Genomic DNA, 23,699 nt, shown 5'->3' on the forward strand with positions numbered 1-23,699 from the left:
GAGTCCAGAGAGTGCACTGGCACCACTGGGGATGCAGTGCAGTGAGTCCAGAGAGTGCACTGGCACCACTGGGGATGCACTACAGTGAGTCCAGAGAGTGCACTGGCACCACTGGGGATGCAGTGCAGTGAGTCCAGAGAGTGCACTGGCACCACTGGGGATGCACTGCAGTGAGTCCAGAGAGTGCACTGGCACCACTGGGGATGCAGTGCAGTGAGTCCAGAGAGTGCACTGGCACCACTGGGGATGCAGTGCAGTGAGTCCAGAGAGTGCACTGGCACCACTGGGGATGCAGTGCAGTGACTCCTGAGAGTGCACTGGCACCACTGGGGATGCACTGCAGTGAGTGCAGAGAGTGCACTGGCACCACTGGGGATGCACTGCAGTGAGTCCAGAGAGTGCACTGGCAACACTGGGGATGCACTGCAGTGAGTCCAGAGAGTGCACTGGCAGCACTGGGGATGCAGTGCAGTGAGTCCAGAGAGTGCACTGGCACCACAGGGGAAGCACTGCAGTGAGTCCAGAGAGTGCACTGGCACCACTGGGGATGCACTGCAGTGAGTCCAGAGAGTGCACTGGCACCACTGGGGATGCACTTCAGTGAGTCCAGAGATTGCACTGGCACCACTGGGGATGAACTGCAGTGAGTCCAGAGAGTGCACTGGCACCACTGGGGATGCACTGCAGTGAGTCCAGAGAGTGCACTGACACCACTGGGGATGCAGTGCAGTGAGTCCAGAGAGTGCACTGGCACCACTGGGGATGCAGTGCAGTGAGTCCAGAGAGTGCTCGGGCACCACTGGTGATGCAGTGCAGTGAGTCCAGAGAGTGCACTGGCACCACTGGGGATGCAGTGCAGTGAGTCCAGAGAGTGCACTGGCACCACTGGGGATGTAGTGCAGTGACTCGAGAGAGTGCACTGGCACCACTGGGGATGCACTGCAGTGAGTCCAGAGAGTAAACTGGCACCACTGGTGATGCACTGCAGTGAGTCCAGAGAGTGCACTGGCACCACAGGGGATGCACTGCAGTGAGTCCAGAGAGTGCACTGGCACCACTGGGTATGCAGTGCAGTGAGTCCAGAGAGTGCACTGGCACCACTGGGGATGCAGTGCAGTGAGTCCAGAGAGTGCACTGGCACCACTTGGGATGCAGTGCAGTGAGTCCAGAGAGTGCACTGGCACCACTGCGGATGCACTGCAGTGAGTCCAGAGAGTGCACTGGCACCACTGGGGATGCAGTGCAGTGAGTCCAGAGAGTGCACTGGCACCACTGGGGATGCACTGCAGTGAGTCCACAGAGTGCACTGGCACCACTGGGGATGCAGTGCAGTGAGTCCAGAGAGTGCACTGGCAACACTGGGGATGCAGTGCAGTGAGTCCAGAAAGTGCACTGGCAGCACTTGGGATGCAGTGCAGTGAGTCCAGAGAGTGCACTGGCACCACTGGGGATGCACTGCAGTGAGTCCAGAGAGTGCACTGGCACCACGGGGGATGCACTGCAGTGAGTGCAGAGAGTGCACTGGCACCACTGGGGATGCACTGCAGTGAGTCCAGTGAGTGCACTGGCACCACTGGGAATGCAGTGCAGTGAGTGCAGAGAGTGCACTGGCACCACCGGGGATTCACTGCAGTGAGTCCAGAGAGTGCACTGGCACCACCTGTGATGCAGTACAGTGAGTCCAGTGAGTGCACTGGCACCACTGGGGATGCAGTGCTGTGACTCCAGAGAGCGCACTGGCACCACTGGGGATGCAGTGCAGTGAGTCCAGAGAGTGCACTGGCACCACTGCGGATGCACTGCAGTGAGTCCAGAGAGTGCACTGGCACCACTGGCGATGCACTGCAGTGAGTCCAGAGAGTGCACTGGCACCACTGGGGATGCACTGCAGTGAGTCCAGAGAATGCACTGGCACCACTGGGGATGCAGTGCAGTGAGTCCAGAGAGTGCACTGGCACCCCTGGGTATGCAGTGCAGTGAGTCCAGAGAGTGCACTGGCACCACTGGGGATGCACTGCAGTGAGTGCAGAGAGTGCACTGGCACCACTGGGGATGCACTGCAGTGAGTCCAGAGAATGCACTGGCACCACTGGGGTGCAGTACAGTGAGTCCACAGAGTGCACTGGCACCACTGGGGATGCAGTGCAGTGAGTCCAGAGAGTGCACTGGCACCACTGGGGATGCACTGCAGTGAGTCCAGAGAGTGCACTGGCACCACTGGGGATGCACTGCAGTGAGTCCAGATATTGCACTGGCACCACTGGGGATGCAGTGCACTGAGTCCAAAGACTTCACTGTTACCACTGGGAATGCAGTGCAGTGAGTCCAGAGAGTGCACTGGCAGCACTGGGGATGAAGTGAAGTGAGTGCAGAGAGTGCACTGGCACCACTGGGGATGCACTGCAGTGAGTCCAGAGAGTGCACTGGCAACACTGGGGATGCAGTGCAGTGAGTCCAGAGAGTGCACTGGCACCACTGGGGATGCAGTGCAGGGATTACTCATTAATTAAATTCATTAAATGTTGCTCATAGGGGGGTTTCAACGGTTGACTGCTTATACCCCCCAATATCCTGTTGAAGGAAAAAAACAAGTATAGGAATTTTCTGTTCAGTTAACAATTGCAGTAGAAACCAGCTCCAAAAAAGGGCAAAAATGGCATTCACCCTCGCATGGGAACACACATATCAGCAGCAAAGTCACAACCGCAACGCAGAGGACGACGACGATCTTCAACCCCACGACCACCAGAGGCCTGATGAAGACCCACTAGCAACAGGCCGCGCAGTCATAGAAGACACGAGGAGGTGCTACTAAACCCGGAACTACTAGGCTATAAATCGAGACTCTGGCGGGCTTAGGTGTGTGCCGTTGGCGGAGCAGGAGACTCCCCGAGCGCCCAGAGCTGTTTTACTTATCGCTGCTTGCTGAATTGCTCAAATAAATTGAAATTGGATATACCTTACCCACGATGTGTCGGGAATGATTTCTACCAAAATTAATTTATAATAAATTGGTGCCGTGACTCGGAAAGTGGTAGCTTGGCTGGAACCCTCCCAGGGGGGCACGCCCGGCTGATTCTGCGGTCCCTGTCTGGAGGTCCCCAAGCCAAGGCACCCCTACCGACGAACCTAAAGTTCCAGCGATAAGTAAATAAACAACCAGTAACGCCTTAATCTTTGTGCACGAAGCTCCGAACGAAGACTCAGGAGTGAGTAAGTGTAGGCCGCTTATCAGTTCGGTTGGGGTTGGGAATCCCAGAGTGTGCCTGTGTGAGACGTCCAATCAAGGACGAAGCGAGTGCGGACTCCCTGGTAGTGCGGTTCCAACCTCCCGCGAGGCACTGGGCCACGAACGGGAGGCGAAGCCCGTGTGTGCGTGTAAAGGCACTCTGGAAGATGGGACAGAAGAAGAGCAAGTCTTCTGGTCCCATGGGTGGGTCAGAACCTAAGGTTAGGTTGCCCCCGATACCATCGGAAAGCACGTTAGGGTTAATGATTAAACATTGGAATGATTACCCCTCTAGGCGGGGTAAGGACAAAGTTAAGATGATACATTATTGGCCAGTGTTTGGATCCCTTGAGGATTGGACCTGTCAGGCTCTAAATATTTATGTGAATTCGAAGGAGCCTTTCAGCCTAGGGGAGAGTGAGTATGCACACTTACGGATAGAATCTGAGACCCGAGCCAACTTGTACCCGTTAAGAGAAAAAGGGGGGAGGAAAAGGAATGAACGAAATGAGGAGGAAGTCCCGCTTTCACCCCCCCCCCTTATTTGTCCCGTTCTCTACCTCCAGCTCCCCCTACGGCTCCGAATTACCATACTGATTCCGATTTGACCACGGACACCCCTCGGAGGACTAGACGGGTAACTCGGAGCCAAACTAGAAATCGAGAAGACGGGGGTAAACTATATCCCCTAAGAGAGGTTGCAACGGGAGGGCCCCAACCCAGCATGGGATACGCCTCCATCCCCCTAAATACGGGAGACGACAGAGAATTCAAGAAGGAAATGGGAAATCTATTAGAAGATCCTCTTGGAGTCTCTGAGCGAGTAGACCAGTTCTTGGGGCCTAATGGTTACAGCTGGGAAGACCTCCAGGACATTTTAGGTATATTATTCACTGCAGAAGAGAGGAACATGATCCGGAGGGCTGGAATGCGAATATGGGACCAGCAACACCAGCAGGGTCCTGCGGGAGACCTTAAATGGCCCCTACAGAGGCCTAACTGGCATAACCAAAATGAACAAGATAGGGTTCATATGCAGGATTTAAGGACTATTATTGTACAAGGTATAAGAGAGTCAGTCCCTAGAGGACAAAATATAAATAAGGCCTTTAGTGAATATCAGGAGAAGGATGAAACGCCCACCGAATGGCTGGAGAGATTAAGGAAGAACCTCCAGCTTTGTTCGGGACTGGACCCCGGTACACCGGTGGGACAGGCCGTGTTAAAAACGCAATTTGTGGCAAAATCATGGGGGGATATCAGGCGGAAATTAGAAAAATTAGAGGCTTGGCAGGATAGAGGGATGGATGAACTGCTGAGAAAACCTATATGTGTATATGTGCGCAGAGAAGAAGAGACTCAGAAAAGGCAGACCAGGATTCTAGTGGCAGCGGTCCGGGAAGGACAAAAAGGGCTCCTCCCCCCCCCTCGCCCGATGGGTGTTCCGCTACCACGAAAAAGACCCTCGAGGAGCCAGAGTGATCAGAGGGATCTAAGACAGGTAGAATGTTTTTATTGCCAAAAGAAGGGACACGTGAAAAAGGACTGCAGAAAACGCTTACAAGGCGAGCGAATGTTTAAAGAAGATTCGGGGAGTCAGGGGCTCCGTCTTCTGGGGACTTCTGGTATAACGGAGCCCTTGATAAAATTGAAGTTAGGTCCCCAGCATCAAGAAGTGGAGTTCCTTGTGGACTCTGGGGCAGAAAGATCGACTGTCCAAATGGTACCCCGGGGATGTCAACCTTCCTCGGAGAAATTGCAGGTGATAGGGTCTCAGTAATAAAAGGCGTGGAAATAGAGACCCCAGCCCAAAGTTGCACAGGATCCTTTTTATTAGTACCAGAAGCTGAATATAACCTGTTGGGAAGAGACTTAATGATTAAGCTAAAAATTAATTTGGAGGTGAAAAATAAAGGGATTGAAGTTAAATTATACGCCCTCACGGTAGAGGATGAGGCAAAAAATAAATCCCGAGGTGTGGTATTCTCCCGAATCAGTAAGCCGCTTAAATATTAGTCCCTTTGAAGTCACTATCAGGAATCCTGAGATTCCCATCAGGGTAAAACAATACCCAATGTCTCAAGAAGGCAGGAAGGGGCTGCACCCAGTAATCAAGAGGTTACTACAACAGGGATTACTGGAGCCTTGCATGTCACCTCATAACACTCCTTTATTACCTATCAAGAAACCTGATGGCTCTTATCGGCTAGTCCAAGACTTGAGGGAAGTCAACAAAAGAACAATAACCAGATTTCCTGTAGTAGCTAACCCACATACTTTGCTAAGTCAGCTGTCCCCAGCGCAGAGATGGTATAGTGTCATAGACCTAAAAGATGTGTTTTGGGCATGTCCTCTAAAAAGGGAATGCAGGGATTATTTCGCCTTCGAGTGGGAAGACCCTGCAACCCATCGGAAACAACAATTAAGATGGACCGTGCTTCCCCAAGGATTCACGGAATCACCAAATCTATTTGGTCAGGCATTAGAACAAGTATTAGAGAATTATGAACCGAATCCTGACGTAACCTTAGTCCAATATGTGGGTGATTTGTTGTTAGCAGGAGAGAGTCAGGAGGCAGTCAGGACAGAATGTATCAAGCTACTAAACTTCTTGAGCTTAAAGGGACTAAAAGTATCAAAGTCAAAACTACAGTTTACGGAGGAAGAGGTGAAATATTTAGGACATTGGCTCAGTAAGGGCACTAAGAAACTAGACCCCGAACGAGTAAATGGGATTTTGTCACTACAAGCGCCAAAAAGCAAAAGACAAGTTAGGCAGTTGCTGGGATTGTTAGGATATTGTCGGCAATGGATTGAAAATTATAGTAGTAAGGTGAAGTTTTTGTACCAGAAACTGGTCGGGGAAGGACTAATGAAATGGAACCAAAGCGATGAGCAAAGTCTGATAGACTTAAAAATGGATTTAGTGAACGCTCCCGTGTTAAACTTACCCGAGGTGAAGAGCCCCTTTTATCTACTTATTAACACAGAGGAGGGGACAGCGGTCGGGGTCTTAACTCAAGACTGGGCAGGGAAAAAGAAACCCGTGGGATATCTGTCTAAACTTTTGGACCCCTTGAGTAGGGGATGGCCCACCTGTCTCCAGGCAGTGGTCGCGGCTGCGCTCTTGGTGGAAGAAAGGCATAAAATTACTTTTGGGGGTGAATTAAGAGTATTGTCACCTCACAATATAAGGGGGATCCTGCAGCAAAAGGCTGATAAATGGATAACTGATGTGCGGCTCCTGAAATATGAAGGCATCTTAATCTCCTCACCTAAACTGGAGCTTGAAACGACAGCTCTGCAAAACCCGGCGCAATTCTTATGTGGGGAACCAAAAGGGGACATATCCCACGACTGCTTGCGTAATATAGAAGAACAGACAAAAATTAGGCCAGACCTAGAGGAGGAGGAACTGGCCGAAGGGGAGAAGCTCTTTGTGGATGGCTCGTCGAGGGTGGTCGAGGGGAAAAGGAGGTCAGGATATGCAATTATCAATGGAGAAAACTTCTCTGTAATAGAGTCAGGACCTCTGAGTCCCAGTTGGTCGGCCCAAGCATGTGAACGATATGCAGTATTAAGGGCCCTACAAATGGTAAAAGGTAAAATTGGAACCATATAGCCTGATTCCAAGTATGCCTTCAGGGTAGTGCATACTTTTGGAAAAATTTGGGAAGACAGGGGCCGAATAAACTGTCAAGGTAAGGGATTGATTCATCAGGAATTGATCAGTGAAATTTTGCAGGCTTTGAGAGGGCCAATAGGAATAGCAGTAGTACATTTGAGAGGACACCAAAAGGGACTGAACCCATTAGTTAGGGGAAATAACCTAGCTGATCATGAAGCTAAAAGGGCAGTGCTGATGGTGATATATACCAAGGAGAATCGGAAAGATTGCCCATCCTGTGGGAAGAATTTAACCGAGTTCCCCTGTTATGATTGTTGGAAGGATTATGGAATAGAGGCAGTGCACTGTAGATATAACAACCCCCGATATAGCTACTGCCGTCTCCATGGGGAGCAACATTTCATCCTCAGCTTCACTGTGCAAGAGAAAGACAAAGTAACTCAAATGGGTGTGAAGGAACTAACTGAAGGTAAATGGGAACTCCCTGATGGTCGAGAGGGTCTCCCGAAATCTTTGGCCCTGAGGGTTATGCAGAAATTCCATGAAAAAACTCACTGGGGAACTCAAGCGTTGGTGGACCAATTTGCTACGAAGTATATGTGTATTGGTATATACAATATCGCTAAGAGAATAGTTAATGAATGTATGATCTGCTTAAGAGTAAATAAGCAACAACTAAGAGAGAGACCTTTAGGGGGAAGAGAATTAGCCCACAGACCATTTGCTAGAATTCAAATAGGTTTCACAGAGCTACCAAAGGTGGGACGATATAGATACTTACTGGTAATGGTTGACCACCTAACTCATTTTGTGGAAGCCTTTCCAGTAGCCCGAGCTACGGCCCAGACGGTGGTAAAGATACTGTTGGAAAATATAATCCCCAGATACGGATCGATCGAGGCAATAGACTCCGACAGAGGGCCGCATTTTGTCTCAAAGTTAGCCAGAGACACTCTCTCCTCCCTGGGGACCAAACGGGAATATCATACCCCGTGGCATCCACAAAGCTCGGGAAAGGTAGAAAGGATGAATGGGGAAATAAAAAAACAATTAACCAAGTTAATGATAGAAACAAAAACCTCATGGGTAAAATGCCTCCCATTGGCTTTACTAAACATAAGAACCCAGCCTCGAACAGATGTAGGAATATCCCCTTTTGAGATGTTATACGGGATGCCGTATGATTTAGAGCTCCCAACTGATCATCCTCAGTTGGAAGAGTCGCAAATACAATCATATATAGTATCGCTTATGATTAGGAGGAGGCAGCTGCGTGAAAAGGGATTAGTGGTACAACGCCCCCCCCCCCCCCCCCCCAGAGGTGGCCATACACAGGATCAAACCAGGAGACCAGGTTCTGATAAAATCCTGGAGAGAGACCTCTTTAACTCCTCGTTGGGAAGGACCCTACCTTGTTTTACTTACCACTTACCGGACACAGCTGTCCGGACAGCCGAGAAAGGATGGACTCATGCCAGCCGAGTTAAAGGACCAATACCGGAGGAACGGTGGAGAGTGGCCAGCCGACCTGGAGACTTGAAACTGACCCTGCGAAAAGGGATTGAGGAGTGAATTCGTGATCGTATGACTCATAGCCCTCTCTAAGAAATCAACAGGTCCATTGTAAACAGGAACTGGGAAGTGGGGGGAAAGAGGGGAAATTCCTTAATGTGCCTAACCCCATACATCAGAAGGGTAACGCGCCTAAGGAGGAGTGAGCAACTGGGACTGGGAGTGGCTGGAACAGGAAAATCGGTACCTAGGCCCCTGAAGATTACTCTTGCTGCCGTGAAGAAAGTAAACCCCGCTCCTTGAGGCAACCAAGTAGGTGGGCGAGGCAGAGGGGTACAACGGTGGGGCGGATTATGTGGTACCCACCCCTATTTTGGATAATGGGATCCGGCCGAATAAACTACCCTGGTACCCACCGTGACTTGAAACAACCTCCCCAGAATTATAAATGGATGTTGCCCTTCTGGTGTATGTTGGCGCTACCTCTCCTACTGAATATCCCCTGTCCAGCTGGGGCCGACGGGGGATATTCGCACCAGCCCTTTAAGTGGACCCTGGGTAGCTGGGATGACTCGAAGATCCTCAAAACTAATATTACGGCAGGTGCACCTTCTTTCAACATAACCAATTGCGAATTACTCGGGACAGTACTAGGATACGGAGGAAAAACGGAACACCACCTGTGTAGTCCCCTGAGACGATACTTCTGGGGGGCTTCCAATGCAAAGGCTACCTTATACACCCCATACATAAGGCTGCTTATACACCCCAATAACCTGTTGAAGGAAAAAACAAGTATGGGAGCTTCCTGTTAACAATTGCAATAGAAACCAGCTCCAAATAAGGGCAAAATGGCATTCCTCCTTGCATGGGAACACAGACACCGCAGCAAAGTCACGACCGCAACGCAGAGGAAGACGACGATCTTCATCCCCACGACCACCTGCGGAATGATGAAGACCCACTAGCAACAGGCCGCGCAGTCATAGAAGACACGAGGAGGTGCTACTAAACCCGGAACTACTAGGCTATAAATCGAGACTCTGGCGGGCTTAGGTGTGTGCCGTTGGCGGAGCAGGAGACTCCCCGGCCGCCCAGCACTGTTTTACATATAGCTGCTTGCTGAATTGCTCAAATAAATTGAAATTGGATATACTTTACTCAGGATGTGTCGGGAATGATTTCTACCAAAATTAATTTATAACACATGTTATTATGAAGCAAGTGTGCCTGGGAGTTTGGGCTACAGGACTAGCTGGGGGAGCAAAGAATGTAGTACATGTAAAAAAAGTTGATTTAAAGGAAAATGCTCCGAAGGTATGCTAAAAGCAATACACACTAAAGGTGAAAGACAGAAGGGGAATGGAAGGAATAATCAATAACTTGCTTAATTATGGAGTAATCTACTCCGTAGAATGTGAGTCAGAATATAACACTCCATACAGGCCCGTTTAGAAAGGCAGATGTAACCTATCGTATAGTTCAGGATTTAAGGGCCATAGATAGGATCACAAAAGATTTATACCCTGTAGTGGCCAACCCCTACAGCCGTTTGGCAAAATTAGAAAAGAGTCCAGTTTGGTTCACGGTACCAGATTTAAAGTATGCCTTTTCTTCCTCCCGTGGCACCTGAAAGCCAGCAACTCTTTGCCATTGAATGGGAAAATCCTAATAGAAGATGAAAAACTCAGCAGCTTACTTGTACTGTGTTAGCACAGGGGTTCAAAACTAGCCCCACCATATTCAGAAACCAACTAGCCTGGAATCTTGAAGCTTGGAAAAGCCCTTCAGGGAAAGGGGACACTTTCAATACGTAAATGACCTGTTGATAGCTCCTCAAGAAGAAAAGGAATGTGTAGAATGGACTATTAGTTTCCTAACTTTTTTTGGCATTAATTCTGTGAAACCAGCCTCTTTCCTTAGAAACAGAGTTTACTGCATCAAGACCATGGACGCAATATACTGCAGCCAACCACCCCTGCAGGGTGCAGAGGATTGGTACGTAGACGGCAGCACCTTCGTCCGCCAGGGATATGCGGTACCTCCCAGGATATGCGGTAACAACCATCAGCCCAAAAGGCTGAAATCATCGCCTTGGTAAGAGCTCTTGAGCTGGCAAAAGGGAAAAGAATTAACATTTGGACAGATTAGAAATATGCCTTTGGTGTGGTGCATGCACATGGGGCAATTTGGGAGGAGAGAGGACTCTTGTCATCCTCAATTAAACATGCAGAAGAGCTAAAGTTGCTGTTTTGCCCTGTAAAGGACATCAAACAGGGGCGACCGCTATTGAAAGGGGAAATAGAATGGCTGACGCAGAAGCCAAAGGGGAATGGGCAGAATGGGCATCTGAGAGTCAAATTTTGGCACTAGTACCAGAAAGAGAAACGCGGGCATTAACGAAAGTCTTAGAAAATGAAGTAGAAGATTCTGAGATCGACAGGCATTTAAGACCTGATGAGTACACAAGAGACTTATGGGGGAAATGAAATGAAGGTGGATTTGTGCCACTAGCAGAAGCACACTGCCAGCAACTGTTGGTGCGCAAGTTAGGTGGAGCTATCCCCCTTGTGCCCGGCGTGGGTGCGCAGCGCCGAATAAACAGACCTGCTTTATAACCATTCTGAGGTTCTAGATAGAGTCTGATTTCCGCAAGTCAGTAGCTGACCAGTGCTGTAGAGCTCAGAACAGATGTCACCAACAGACTTCATGTGACTGATCAGGGAATTTGATTAGCTAATACGACTGATTAGCTCTAACTACCAGGACTAAAAGTTTGGTATTTCTGGAGAATATCGTGTAGACGAAGGAGTGTTCAAATGATGATGTACTAGTTTTGAAGTCTACAAGTATATTCTAGCAAACTTTTTAAGAATAAATTCCATGCTAGGCCAATTGTAATGAAATTTTTCTATTATTTCTACAAAGCTGTCTCAGTTTGAAACCTTGAGACAGTTCAGTGTTGGGTAGTCATCTGTCTCAAAATGCTGAGAAGATGGGGCTGCATTCATTTGCAAACTGGCTGTCATAAAGGCCTTAAACTTTGCATTATGTTGAGGCAGTGGTGATCTCAGCCTTCTTGTATTTCTCTGAGTAATGTAGCTCCCAAAAGAGATCCCAAGGTCCAGAAAAGACATGGAAATAATTGGTGGCTTGTAAGGAAAAATCATATTCCATCACACAGCAACACCAGAGCTGTCTGTAGAGTTTAGAAGTCAGCTGAAGTTATTTATGTTTCATCTGAAGGGAGTAAGACAAGAGCAGTTAATATAAAAGAATGCATGTCTGACAATCATACAAGCGGATGGGAGCCTGTTTTATCTGGGTCTGTGGATTTTCTATCTGTATGCTGTTGAGGAGATTGTCAGAATTCTGATTAGAGAATAAGGAACCTACAGAAAGTGCAGTACGCAAATGCTGGAGAGCACGGGTCAAAGTTTTACGCTTCCTGGGACTGCCTAGCATATTAAGAGGTCTAGGGAAAAAATGGCTGTGGTTCAACATTAATAGCACATTGACAAGTGTGATTTAAACCTATCCACATCTAAATCAGTCAGCCCTACTGAAATCTTCAAATACTTAAGAGGTAACCCGTAGCCAATGGTGTCAAAAAGTGCTGTGAGATTTGAGAAAGTAACCTGCATTTCTCTCCCATAACAGTTTTGTCCTTGTGTGAGAAGCAAGTGAGGGATTTTGCTGCCCTTGTGTCTTTTGTTTAACCTCTATCAGCACCACAGGTAGTGAACTGCTACTGTCTTAACTAAATGTTACATCTTTGAGAAACAAATTAGATGGCAAATAATCTGTTAAGAGCTGACTGCCTTCTTCCCCCCAGACAGCTGAGATGCACCTCTTTTTCCCTCTCCCAAGCATTTGCTGCTTTGCACTTCCTTTTCTTTCATTGGAGAGTCAGATAAATCGGTTGCTTTGCACTAGTATATGTTCCTTGGAAAGCCGCTTAAACTCTTTTCAAACACTGCACTACCTATAAATTGATTGCTTCCTCTAAGTGGCACTTCTGCTCTAGCTGGATCCTCTAAATCCCATTTTACTGCTTCTGCTTACTAAGCAGGTGAGAGAAACTTTCATAACTGGTGAGCAGAGAAAAAGGAGCTGTTTACAGTGTAAGAGATAATGACAGATCATTCAGAGAGCTTTGAGATAGCCCTTGGGGATGCTTAGTCCAGAGGACCAGAGTAAATCTGTCTAAAGTACACCATGGAATCACTCTGAATTACTTCCTAACAGAAGCCTGTCCTTACTGTGTCTGCTCTAGCTTCAGCTGGTTTCAGTGTTCTTCTTCACCTAATACTTCAATTAAGAGTTCTAAAGGAAGATGGAAAGATGGAGAAATATCTAAATCACGCATGAAAAGTGCTTTGAGAACTTTGGTCATTAGCCCCATAAAGCATCAAAGTGCTGTCCTATGAAGCAAATGCTTTATTCTCTTGATATCTAAGGAGGTAAATAAATCCAATGTTGTAACATTCAGGATAGGTTAGAAAAGTAAACCTTGAAAACAAGTAAAGGAGAAGACCAAGTAAGCAATTGCAGTGCCTGTGGGGTAACTGCAGGGTTAGGCAAAGAACTATTGTGCAACGCAATCTTGTTATAAAAGAAGTATTAAGTGAATTTTTACTGTTTTATTTCTTGAGTGTTCTATTTGAAAGGGAGTGAATCTATCAGGATTAGCTGTTTAGTTTAGAAATGTAATGAAAATTAGCTTCTCTTTCCTTTTGAGTTCACCCCTTTTTATAGGATTTTATAATCGAGTAAGTAGGTATTTTTTTAAAACAGAGTAAAAGCGGGTAATTATGTGCACAATTATTTTTAAAATACAGTAACAATAGCAAGGATGAGACGAAAGGTATTTATACACTATTATATTGTCACGGTATGTCCCATACATTAGTAACAGTCAGAGATTCATGTTAGTGAACAAAAGATGTCTTTAAATAAGTAAATAAATAAATAAATAACTATGCATATAGGTAGATAGATTGACAGATAGATAGACAGACAGACAGGCACCTAAGAAACTGCTGTGAAGCTTCTTGCTCTCTTTTCTACAAGTTAAAGTGAATACAGCATCAGGGTGTGTTACAAACATTACAAGCATTACCTTCAATCCACCACAGGTACACACGAGAGGTCAGTCTGCAGGTTGTGAAGGCAAAGAAACTGCTCTGGTTTGATGTGAAGAACCAAGACGTAAGTTGCTGTCAGAGAAAAGATGCTGTCAAAGTGCGTCACGTCTATGCTAGGGCATCTCTGCCACCATCTGTAGTGCATCTATATGCACCTATACTGGAGCATCTCTGCTTATCCAGTCTGGGTGATCTTAGGAGCATTCTGAAGCCCCAGAGGAGGGTCTGTTTGTCTTTTCTGCTTTTATAGCCAGTGAAAATTCTTCTAATTTTACACAGAGTGGATGAAAAACACTAAGTGTACTTCCAATCTTCACAGCTTCTAAGCAAGTGGAGATGAGGTTGTGGAATAAGCAAATAAAGTGTTGATCTGGAAGCAGCCTAAAGATTGTCTTTAACCAGGGCCTTGCATTCTTCATTTTTATACCATTACTTGCCTTCAAGTGCATGATCATTATTTTATTAACTTTCTACCGCTACAGAAATGCACCTGAGTCTTTCACAAAACTTACGGGTGGTAATTGGAAATATTCATCAGCATTCTCTATTTCCTTCTTCATCTCAATTCTCTTCTGGCCTGTGAAGCTCTTCAGATCAGAGATGAAGATCAGCTATAATACGGCGTTTTGGAGACTGCAAAGGAAAAGAAGAATCATCCTGAAAACTCTTTTCAGCCTCACGTGCAATCATCAAAGAAAAGAATACCAAAAGAATACCGCTTTATCACGGTAAGCATAAATTTGAGCATAGGTCTCCTATAAGTGAAGCGAGGTTAAACAGGTTCCAAAGAAGGTGAAGGAGCACACCCAAAATCATTTCCATAAAACCGTGTTTTCAAACAAATGGTTTAAAGATTTAGATTTTCTTATAGGTGAAGAATGAAAATATACAATAAAACAAAAAATTACCAGGACATACAGTTTTCTTCTAGCTTGCTTTGCTTCATTCAGAATCTGAGTCTTGGGTCACAGTCAGGGAGCAGCATTATACAGAAATGCCAAAGCCTCCCCAAGCTTGTTCTATCTTCATCAACAGGGCTTTGATACTGCTCCTCAGCAACGTCGGCAATTTAGTAGGAAAGTTGGTGTCCACCAGGTCAAATTAGGAAGAGGAAATCCCTCTTGCTGCAACTTCACACTCACAGCAGAGTTGGCAGGACAGAGCGATGGACAGAGAAGTATCTATGAGAGTGTTAGAAAACAGACTTTAGAGCAGATTTCCATCAACCCAGGAAAAATTACTTGCTCATCCCTTCAAACTAAACTCTAAGTAGAAGTTGGTGATCCCAAGCTGCATTCCTGACATCTATGCTGCAAAGTCATCCAATGTGACATGTTACTATACCAGCCTGTTAGGAAGACAAACAAGAGTTTTGAGTTTATGATGTTTGTTTAGAATTAAGCTCAAAGCGTTAGTCCTTTGATATGTTTTTGTCTGCAAGTGTTTTCACTGTTTCCCAGACAATGTCTCCAGCAAGCTAGCTGCTTGTTTCATTTGGCCAGATATTTGGCCATATCTGGCCAGATATTTGCCTTCTTAGTCAATAACCAAATCTGTCAAGTTAAGAACATGTAATTAAGGAGAAGGAAATCCTTTTATTTTGATCTGAGGTCACTTTTTTGTTTGTTGTTTTTTTGTTTTTTTCTTTCTAGACCAAGAATGAATCACGGAGAACCAGCAAAACTGAGGTGAAAAATTAAATGAAAAATGTTAAGGTCAGGCAGCTTGCTCACTGCAAGTGCTAATCTGGAAGCAGATGGAGTGCATCTTCATACACAACATCCTGAGACGCTCAACAGGTCAGCCCATTTGATGAAGTACATTGCTGTCCTGAATTTTAATGTGACAGGGGTACTTTTAAGTCTCTTGTTTATGCTTTAGTACTTGAGGCGTATGGCAGGAGCACAGCACACTCTTATTTGTCCACCCTTATTTGTTGATCGTATGTAGGAAAAAGAGAACGTGCAGAGGCCCTCACCCATACATTGCATCTGTCACTCTGTGCAGCTACATCACTGAGCACAAGTACCAAACTTAACGCTTGAGAAAGGACTTTACACAAACTACAGAATACTAAAACAAAGCATTCACAATAAAAACACATTTTTTGCCTCAGCCAAGCATCAAACCACTTACAGAAGGGCATGGGCCCTCTCTATGCACCTCAAGGTGGGATCCACAAATCCTCACGTGGTTTCATCACATCCAGCACGCTTCTCTGTCCCTCCTAGCTAAACTTGCACAGAGGCAGCTGCTCCCAAATTGCCATGGTGACATCACTCAGTTCTGTTTCTGAAGTCATCACCGTAGGCGCCTTGCGATGACAACAGAACACTCTCTGTTGCTAATGCGTATGTCTCAGAAACAATTAGAGAAGTGCCACTATCCCCAAGTTGACTTTAATTAGAGTAGTTCCAAAATTATTCTCTGCTACCATACATCCGTGGAAGGTGTGGGATAAATCTTGTCCTTCAGCAAGGATTACAGACAAAAGGAGCTTGATTGTGATACGTTCCCCTTACTTCCAGAGCTGTTGACTTTTTATTTCCGTGTAAGAAAAAAGAAGGTGAAATCAACAATTCTCTTCCTCCGAGTTGGGAATATGAAATAAGCCCAATTATCCAGGAAGCCTTAAAAAGGAAACTATATTTTTCCTTGTTAAACACCTTGTTTCTTCTGAAAAATTTTCCAGTACTTTGCGGCTGCGGTGGTTTTAATCGGGTGGGCAGCCGAGTTCCACCACGGCCACTCTCTCACTCCCCCTCCTCAAAGAGAAAGGGGGAGAAAATGCGATGCAAAGGGCTCAAGGGTTGAGATAAGGACGGGGCGATAGCCCCCTGCCCCTGCTCCACGTGGGGTCCCTCCCACGGGGTGCCGTCCTTCCCGAACTGAGCCTGCGGGGGCTGCCCGCAGGCAGCAGTCCTTCAAGAACAGCTCCCACACGGCTCCATACCACGGGGTCCATCCATCCCCCAGGAGCAAACTGCTCCAGCACGGGTCCCCCCCGGGTGGGCGGCAGCTCCCCCCTCAGACCCCCTGCTCCTCCGTGGGCTCCTCTCCACGGGCTGCAGCTCCGGCCCGGGGCCTGCTCCTGCGGGGGCTCTCCATGGGCCGCAGGCGCCTCCTCCAGGCCACATCCACCTGCTCCACCGGGGGCTCCTCCACGTGGCTGCAGCGTGGAGATCTGCTCCGTGTGGGACCCATGGGCTGCAGGGGGACAGCCTGCTCCACCAGGGGCCTCTTCACATGCTGCAGGGGACTTCTGCTCTGGCACCCGGAGCACCTGTCCCCCTCCTTCTTCGCTGATGTAAGTGCCTGCAAGGCTGTTTCTCACTCCTCTCTCTCTCCCTGTGAAGCAGCCTTTTTTGTTATTTTTTTTCCCACTTCCTTAAATAATGCTCTCACAGAGGTGCAAACAACATAGGTTATTGGCTCGGCTCTGGTCAGCAGCAGGGCCCTTATGTGACATGGGGCAGCTTCTAGATTCTTCTTACAGAAGCCACCCCTATGGCCCCCTGCTACTAAAACCTTGCCACATAAACCCACCAGAGCAACCCTTTTGGTGAAGAAATTTTTCCTAATAACCAACCTAAACCTCCCCTGGCGCAACTTAAGGGTTTTTGCTCTTGTCTTGTCACGTGGGGCTTGGGAGAAGAGAACGATTCCCACCTCCCCGGAGCCTCCTTTAAGGTTCCTGTAGAGCAAAATAAAGTCTCAGCTAAAATTCTTGGAATAGAATAACAGAAAATCTCGCTGCGTTACACCAGAAGTACGTTTTTGCCAGTTAAAATAAAATAAAATATTAACAGTATACGTATACCTTTTTTTTTTTTTTTTACATACGGTAACAATAATAATGGTAATGGTAATAATAACCATAGCAATGCAAACTACCGTTCATACTACATTGTTTTTCTTTATGTTATTTCTCAGTGTCTGAGAAGATCTCAATTGTTGGATTTGGAACAGTTGGTGTATTATAGCATTAAGTACTAATTGCTTTCCCACTCAGTAATTTGTCTAACGTGGGAGAAGCTGAAGAAGTGAGGTCTTCACCAAGACAATAAGCTAACTGTGAAACAACACAACTGACTCTTGCACGTGTGATAAAACTGTTTCCTCAGCTGAGAGTGTCCCTGATCTCCCTTGTGGCTTCCCTTGTGGCTGTAATGACCATTACTGAGGTATAGATTCAGTCTCCCTAAGCCCGCTGTCCATAATAAAACAGAAGAAATCCGTGTGTGCTTGACAGAAGCACGAATGATGTATTTTGTTAGAATTTAGAGATTTTTGAGGAAATGGGAGCCTCCAAAATACCAACTGGTTCAGAAGAAATGAACCTGATCTTGCGAGAGCAGTCACTTGTGCTGGATCATGAAGAATGCTATCAGAGCAAACCTGGCTTCACTCCATTGTTTTAGTTATTGCTGAGAAGGGCTTGCACAGTTTTAAGGCCTTTTCCATTTTTTTTAAATTTTTTTTTTCACATTGCCCTGCCAGTGAGGAGGCTGTGGTTACAAAAAAGCTGGGAGGCAACACAGCCAGGACATCTGAGCCAAACTGGCCAAAGGGATATTCCCTACCATATAGAATCATAGACCGGTTTAGGATGGAAGGAATCTTAAAGATCATCAAGTTCCAGCCCCCCTGCCATGGGCAGGAACACCTCCCACCAGACGAGGTTGCTCAATGCCCCATCTGTCCTAGCCTTGGACACTTCCAGGAATGGGGCATCCACAGCTTCTTTGGGCGACCTCTTCCAGTGTCTCCTCACCCTCATAGTAAAAATCTCTTCCTTACCTGAGTCTATCCTCAGCCTGTCTTCACAGGAGAGGTACTCCATACCTCTGATGATCATTTTTGTGGCTCTGCTCTGGACCAACTGCAGGTCCAGGTCTCTCTTGTGCTGGGAGCCCTGCTACTCCATGCCCCGGACTCTGGAGGGCAGAGCAGAGGGGGACAATCACCTCTCTCGCCCTGCTGGCCACTCTGCTTTTGATGCAGCCCAGGATACAGTTGGATTTCTGGGTTGCAAGTGCATATTGCTGGCTCCTGTTGAGCTTCTCATCGACCAGTACCCCCAAGTCCTTCTCCACAGGGCTGCTTTCAAGGTATTTCTCACCTAGTCTGTACTGGTGTTTCAGAGAGCCCCTCTGCTCATGCATTAGACTGGGAGGCTGGGCATCTGGTTTGGATTGTTGGAACCGCTAACTTGAAGAAGAATTAAAATTGAGTGTTGGACATCTAGAACAGTAAAGAGGCATTTTCTCCTGCTTCTGTGGTAGGCAATGGGCATAGCTGAAACACATCTGAAACAAAACTATTACCAGCTCGTACCGTTCCAGACAGACCCTCGATGATATATGGGTCAACCCCTGTGCTGCCAATTGTACAGACCTCCTAGTATTATTTTTTCAAAGGCAGTTAAACTTAATAAGCAATGACCTTTACTGGAACACTGAAGAAAGTCTATTCATCGAAGGCCGCATCTATATTAGGTGTGGAGATGGAGCAATAATGTAGTTTTGCAACAAAGGAGTATTACAGCAAGGAGTATTCGTTATTGGTGCTCTGTGAGTGAATGAATGAAGTGGCCCTGTGGCTGCCACACCTTCTGTGATGATGGTAGCAAGGGAGACCCATGTTCCTGCTGGAGCTCTTTCTAGACTGTGAATTTATCCAAACTGTGTTGTGTTCCCTTGGAGGTATAGCAACAAGCAATGTAGTCCAGTTGGAGAAGATCAGTAGATCAAAGCAGCTAAGGCTAAAGGCCTTACATATTCATCATGTGGTTCCAGCATCTAGGAGCTTTGGACTAGATTCATTTGGAGCCATTGGACAAAAATGCCTGCAAACTTTGATTCAACTCTATCGGAAGAACAGGTGATTAGTTTGGGTTTTTATATCCCCTTTCGGGGTTGCAATACATTGATCTTGCACCTGAAACAGATCTTTAATTTCTGTTTCTTTAGAGAGAACGTTCATTCATGTAGCACTAATCCTCTGTGAAACTGCAACCGGATGGAGTAAATGTGATTACTGGAGTTTTATTGCAAAACTACATTCTTGCTCCATCCCAGCATCTAATAGAGATGCAGCCTTTGAGGAATAGATTTTCCTTAGTGTTCTAAGAAGAGCTGCATCCAAAGGAACTGGGGTTCTCCTAGGACCACTACAGAAATATTTCTGCTCTCCATAGCTTGTCCAGCACAGGTAGTGTTGGTCAGAGCACAGTTGCCTCTGACACTTGGTGCATGACACTTGACATAGACTCACAGTTTACACTGAGGTCAATCTGAAAATGAGAATCATGTTGGAGATGAGAAGAAGGTGACAGAGATGTACTTAGGGTAAATGAGTAATTTCTGTGCCCATTTCCTCCAAGCTGAATAAGAACAAAGTGAATTAATTTAACAGTTGTCAGTAACTTAGATCACGATAGATTTTATTTCCTAATTGTTCTGACAGTACGTTCTCGTGTCCACGTGGGTCTGTTCCACTTCCTAGAGCAGTCAAGCTGGATTCTGCATTTGTCAGCAGAATTTTCCATAAACTTCTCCTGAGTGCAGTCTACATGGATAGAATATACAGCGTGTTTAACTTCCTCCATCCAGCCAAATGAAGAAGTATTTTATGTTAAAGGACTAAGCATCTTTTTTTTTTTTTTTCTGGGTGGGGTGGGGGTGGGGCTTGGGGGTGGTGGGTTCTTTTTTTCTAGACCTTACAAAATAGATCATGGCAACGTTCTATTGAAAAATATGACAACAGTTATCTTAAGAAACAAAAACGTATAGCAGCTAAGTGTAGTAACCAGTGAAAAGCTTTTTGCCAGTCGAACTTGAACCAAAAGAGGTGGGAGAATTCTGCAGAAAGCAAATAAAGACAGGGAATCAGGGTGTCTCAGTCAATCAGATGTGATGGAAAGCCAGCAAAAGAGCGAGAGCTTTTTTCATCTGCTGTAATAAAAATGATAAGAAAATCTGTTTAATATAAAACAAATTCAATTCAGATGATCAAGCTGGGGACTGGTCTGCGTGAGAATGATACAGAATCTGTGTTAGCTATTTTAAAGAAAAAGTTAAATAAGTCTGGGTTGCTGTGATATCATTGACGCTGTCTGAAGAAAGTTATTGACCAGGAGGTTTCTTAAGCTTTTCACGGGTGTCTTAGGAAGAAAAGAAATGAAAAACGGAGGGAAGTGAGAGCAGGAAGGCTTATACAATGTCGAAAAACTGAATATCCTGGGATAAATGCTTAGTTCTACAGAGAATGTATACTAATGCTTAGTTCTACCAGAGCAACTGGCCAAAAGGAAAAGGCTTTTTTTTTTTTTTTTTTTTTTTTTTTTTTGCAGTGCTCAAGATTGGAATTGGGGAAAAAATGATGGGAATCCATCCGTTTTTCTACTTACCCAATTTGCTTAGGCTCTTCTTAGGAAGGGACGTGCTGGAAAAATTGGATGCAAAAGTTTCTTTGGAACAAGGGAAAATGGAAATCAAAGTAACACCTTAAGCTCTGAAGTCTATGTATCCGTGGCGAGTCCAGAGAAAGCTCCAGATAGGACTCCCTGCAACTGTTGGTGCGCAAGTTAGGTGGAGCTATCCCCCTTGTGCCCGGCGTGGGTGCGCAGCGCCGAATAAACAGACCTGCTTTATAACCATCCTGAGGTTCTAGATAGAGGCTGATTTCCGCAAGTCAGTAGCTGACCAATGCTGTAGAGCTCAGAACAGATGTCATCAACAGACTTCATGTGACTGATCAGGGAATTTGATTAGCTAATACGACTGATTAGCTCTAACTACCAGGACTAAAAGTTTGGTATTTCTGGAGAATATCGTGTAGACGAAGGAGTGCTCAAATGATGCTGTACTAGTTTTGAAGTCTACAAGTATATTCTAGCAAACTTTCTAAGAATAAATTCCATGCTAGGCCAATTGTAATGAAATTTTTCTATTATTTCTACAAAGCTGTCTCAGTTTGAAACCTTGAGACAGTTCAGTGTTGGGTAGTCATCTGTCTCAAAATGCTGAGAAGACGGGGCTGCATTCATTTGCAAACTGGCTGTCATAAAGGCCTTAAACGTTGCATTATGTTGAGGCAGTGGTGATCTCAGCCTTCTTGTATTTCTCTGAGTAATGTAGCTCCCAAAAGAGATCCCAAGGTCCAGAAAAGACATGGAAATAATTGGTGGCTTGTAAGGAAAAATCATATTCCATCACACAGCAACACCAGAGTTTAGAAGTCAGCTGAAGTTATTTATGTTTCATCTGAAGGGAGTAAGAAAAGAGCAGTTAATATAAAAGAATGCATGTCTGACACTCATACAAGCGGATGGGAGCCTGTTTTATCTGGGTCTGTGGATTTTCTATCTGTATGCTGTTGAGGAGATTGTCAGAATTCTGATTAGAGAATAAGGAACCTACAGAAAGTGCAGTACGCAAATGCTGGAGAGCACGGGTCAAAGTTTTACGCTTCCTGGGACTGCCTAGCATATTAAAAGGTCTAGGGAAAAAATGGCTGTGGTTCAACATTAATAGCACATTGACAAGTGTGATTTAAACCTATCCGCATCTAAATCAGTCAGCCCTACTGAAATCTTCAAATACTTAAGAGGTAACCCGTAGCCAATGGTGTCAAAAAGTGCTGTGAGATTTGAGAAAGTAACCTGCATTTCTCTCCCATAACAGTTTTGTCCTTGTGTGAGAAGCAAGTGAGGGATTTTGCTGCCCTTGTGTCTTTTATTTAACCTCTATCAGCACCACAGGTAGTGAACTGCCACTGTCTTAACTAAATGTTACGCCTTTGAGAAACAAATTAGATGGCAAATAATCTGTTAAGAGCTGACTGCCTTCTTCCCCCAGACAGCTGAGATGCACCTCTTTTTCCCTCTCCCAAGCATTTGCTGCTTTGCACTTCCTTTTCTTTCATTGGAGAGTCAGATAAATCGGTTGCTTTGCACTAGTATATGTTCCTTGGAAAGCCGCTTAAACTCTCTTCAAACACTGCACTACCTATAAATTGATTGCTTCCTCTAAGTGGCACTTCTGCTCTAGCTGGATCCTCTAAATCCCATTTTACTGCTTCTGCTTACTAAGCAGGTGAGAGAAACTCTCATAACCGGTGAGCAGAGAAGAAGGAGCTGTAGTTCTGTATAAAGGAAATGTTTGGAAGTTTTGAAGATGTTTCCCCTGCTGGGCTGCCATCCCTATGTTAATCAATTACCTGATCTTTTGCATTACAGCAGAAGTCTTGATTCCGTTATTAAGAAAAGTTATTTCTGAAAATACTCAGCCCCCTCTGTGCATGCCAAACCTTTAATGGCACCGTGCAACAGGCACATTGCAGTGATAAATCAGGTTGTGGAATGAATGGCAACATAAATAGTTGGCTCCAGATCCAAAATGTCATTTATTTGGCCATTTTATTTAGGGTAGCACTCCCCGCCCCTCCCATTCCCTCCCCCTCCCATTCCCTCCACCTCCCTTCCCTCCCCTCCCCACCCCTCCCCTCCCCTCCCCTCCCTTACACTCCCCTGCCCTACACTCCCCTCCCTTACACTCCCCAAAACTCCCCTACGCTCCCCTCCCCTACACTCCTCTCCCCCACACTCCCCTCCCCTACACTCCCCTATATTCCCTCAAACTACCCCCCCTACACTCCCCTCCCCTACACTCCCCTACACTCCCCTATACTCCCCTACACGGCCCTCCCCTCCCCTGCCCTGCCCAGCCCTCCCCTGCCCTGTCCTCTCCTTCCCTGCCCTCCCGTCCCCTCCCTTCCCCTTCCCTTCCCCTTCCCTTCCCCTCCCTTCCCCTCCCCTCCCTTCCCTTCCCTTCCCTTCCCTTCCCTTCCCTTCCCTTCCCTTCCCTTCCCTTCCCTTCCCTTCCCTTCCCTTCCCTTCCCTTCCCTTCCCTTCCCTTCCCTTCCCTTCCCTTCCCTTCCCTTCCCTTCCCTTCCCTTCCCTTCCCTTCCCTTCCCTTCCCTTCCCTTCCCTTCCCTTCCCTTCCCTTCCCTTCCCTTCCCTTCCCTTCCCTTCCCTTCCCCTCCCTTCCCCTCCCTTCCCCTCCCCTCCCCTCCCCTCCCCTCCCCTCCCCTCCCTTCCCTTCCCTTCCCTTCCCTTCCCTTCCCTTCCCTTCCCTTCCCTTCCCTTCCCTTCCCTTCCCTTCCCTTCCCTTCCCTTCCC

At 46.4% G+C, this 23,699-nt stretch overlaps 1 long non-coding RNA gene across 3 annotated transcripts; it reads right to left on the reverse strand.

The window, feature by feature from the left end:
* Positions 1 to 2,546: 2,546 nt before the first annotated feature.
* On the reverse strand, positions 2,547 to 21,498 carry LOC310889498. Of its 3 annotated transcripts, XR_014576589.1 has the most exons (7): positions 20,928 to 21,498; positions 14,425 to 14,697; positions 14,029 to 14,149; positions 13,492 to 13,588; positions 8,283 to 8,405; positions 7,639 to 7,864; positions 2,547 to 5,086 (listed from the first exon to the last, which is right to left on the reverse strand). It is a non-coding gene; the product is annotated as an uncharacterized lncRNA (long non-coding RNA). The 3 variants fall into 3 exon arrangements; XR_014576588.1 differs by having other exon boundaries at positions 2,547 to 7,864; positions 14,435 to 14,697; XR_014576590.1 differs by having other exon boundaries at positions 2,547 to 7,864.
* Between the last annotated feature and the right edge of the window lie 2,201 nt (positions 21,499 to 23,699).

The sequence above is a fragment of the Anser anser genome (genome assembly GCF_964211835.1).
Source record: "Anser anser genome assembly, chromosome: Z".
NCBI classification, from domain to species: Eukaryota; Metazoa; Chordata; class Aves; order Anseriformes; family Anatidae; genus Anser; species Anser anser.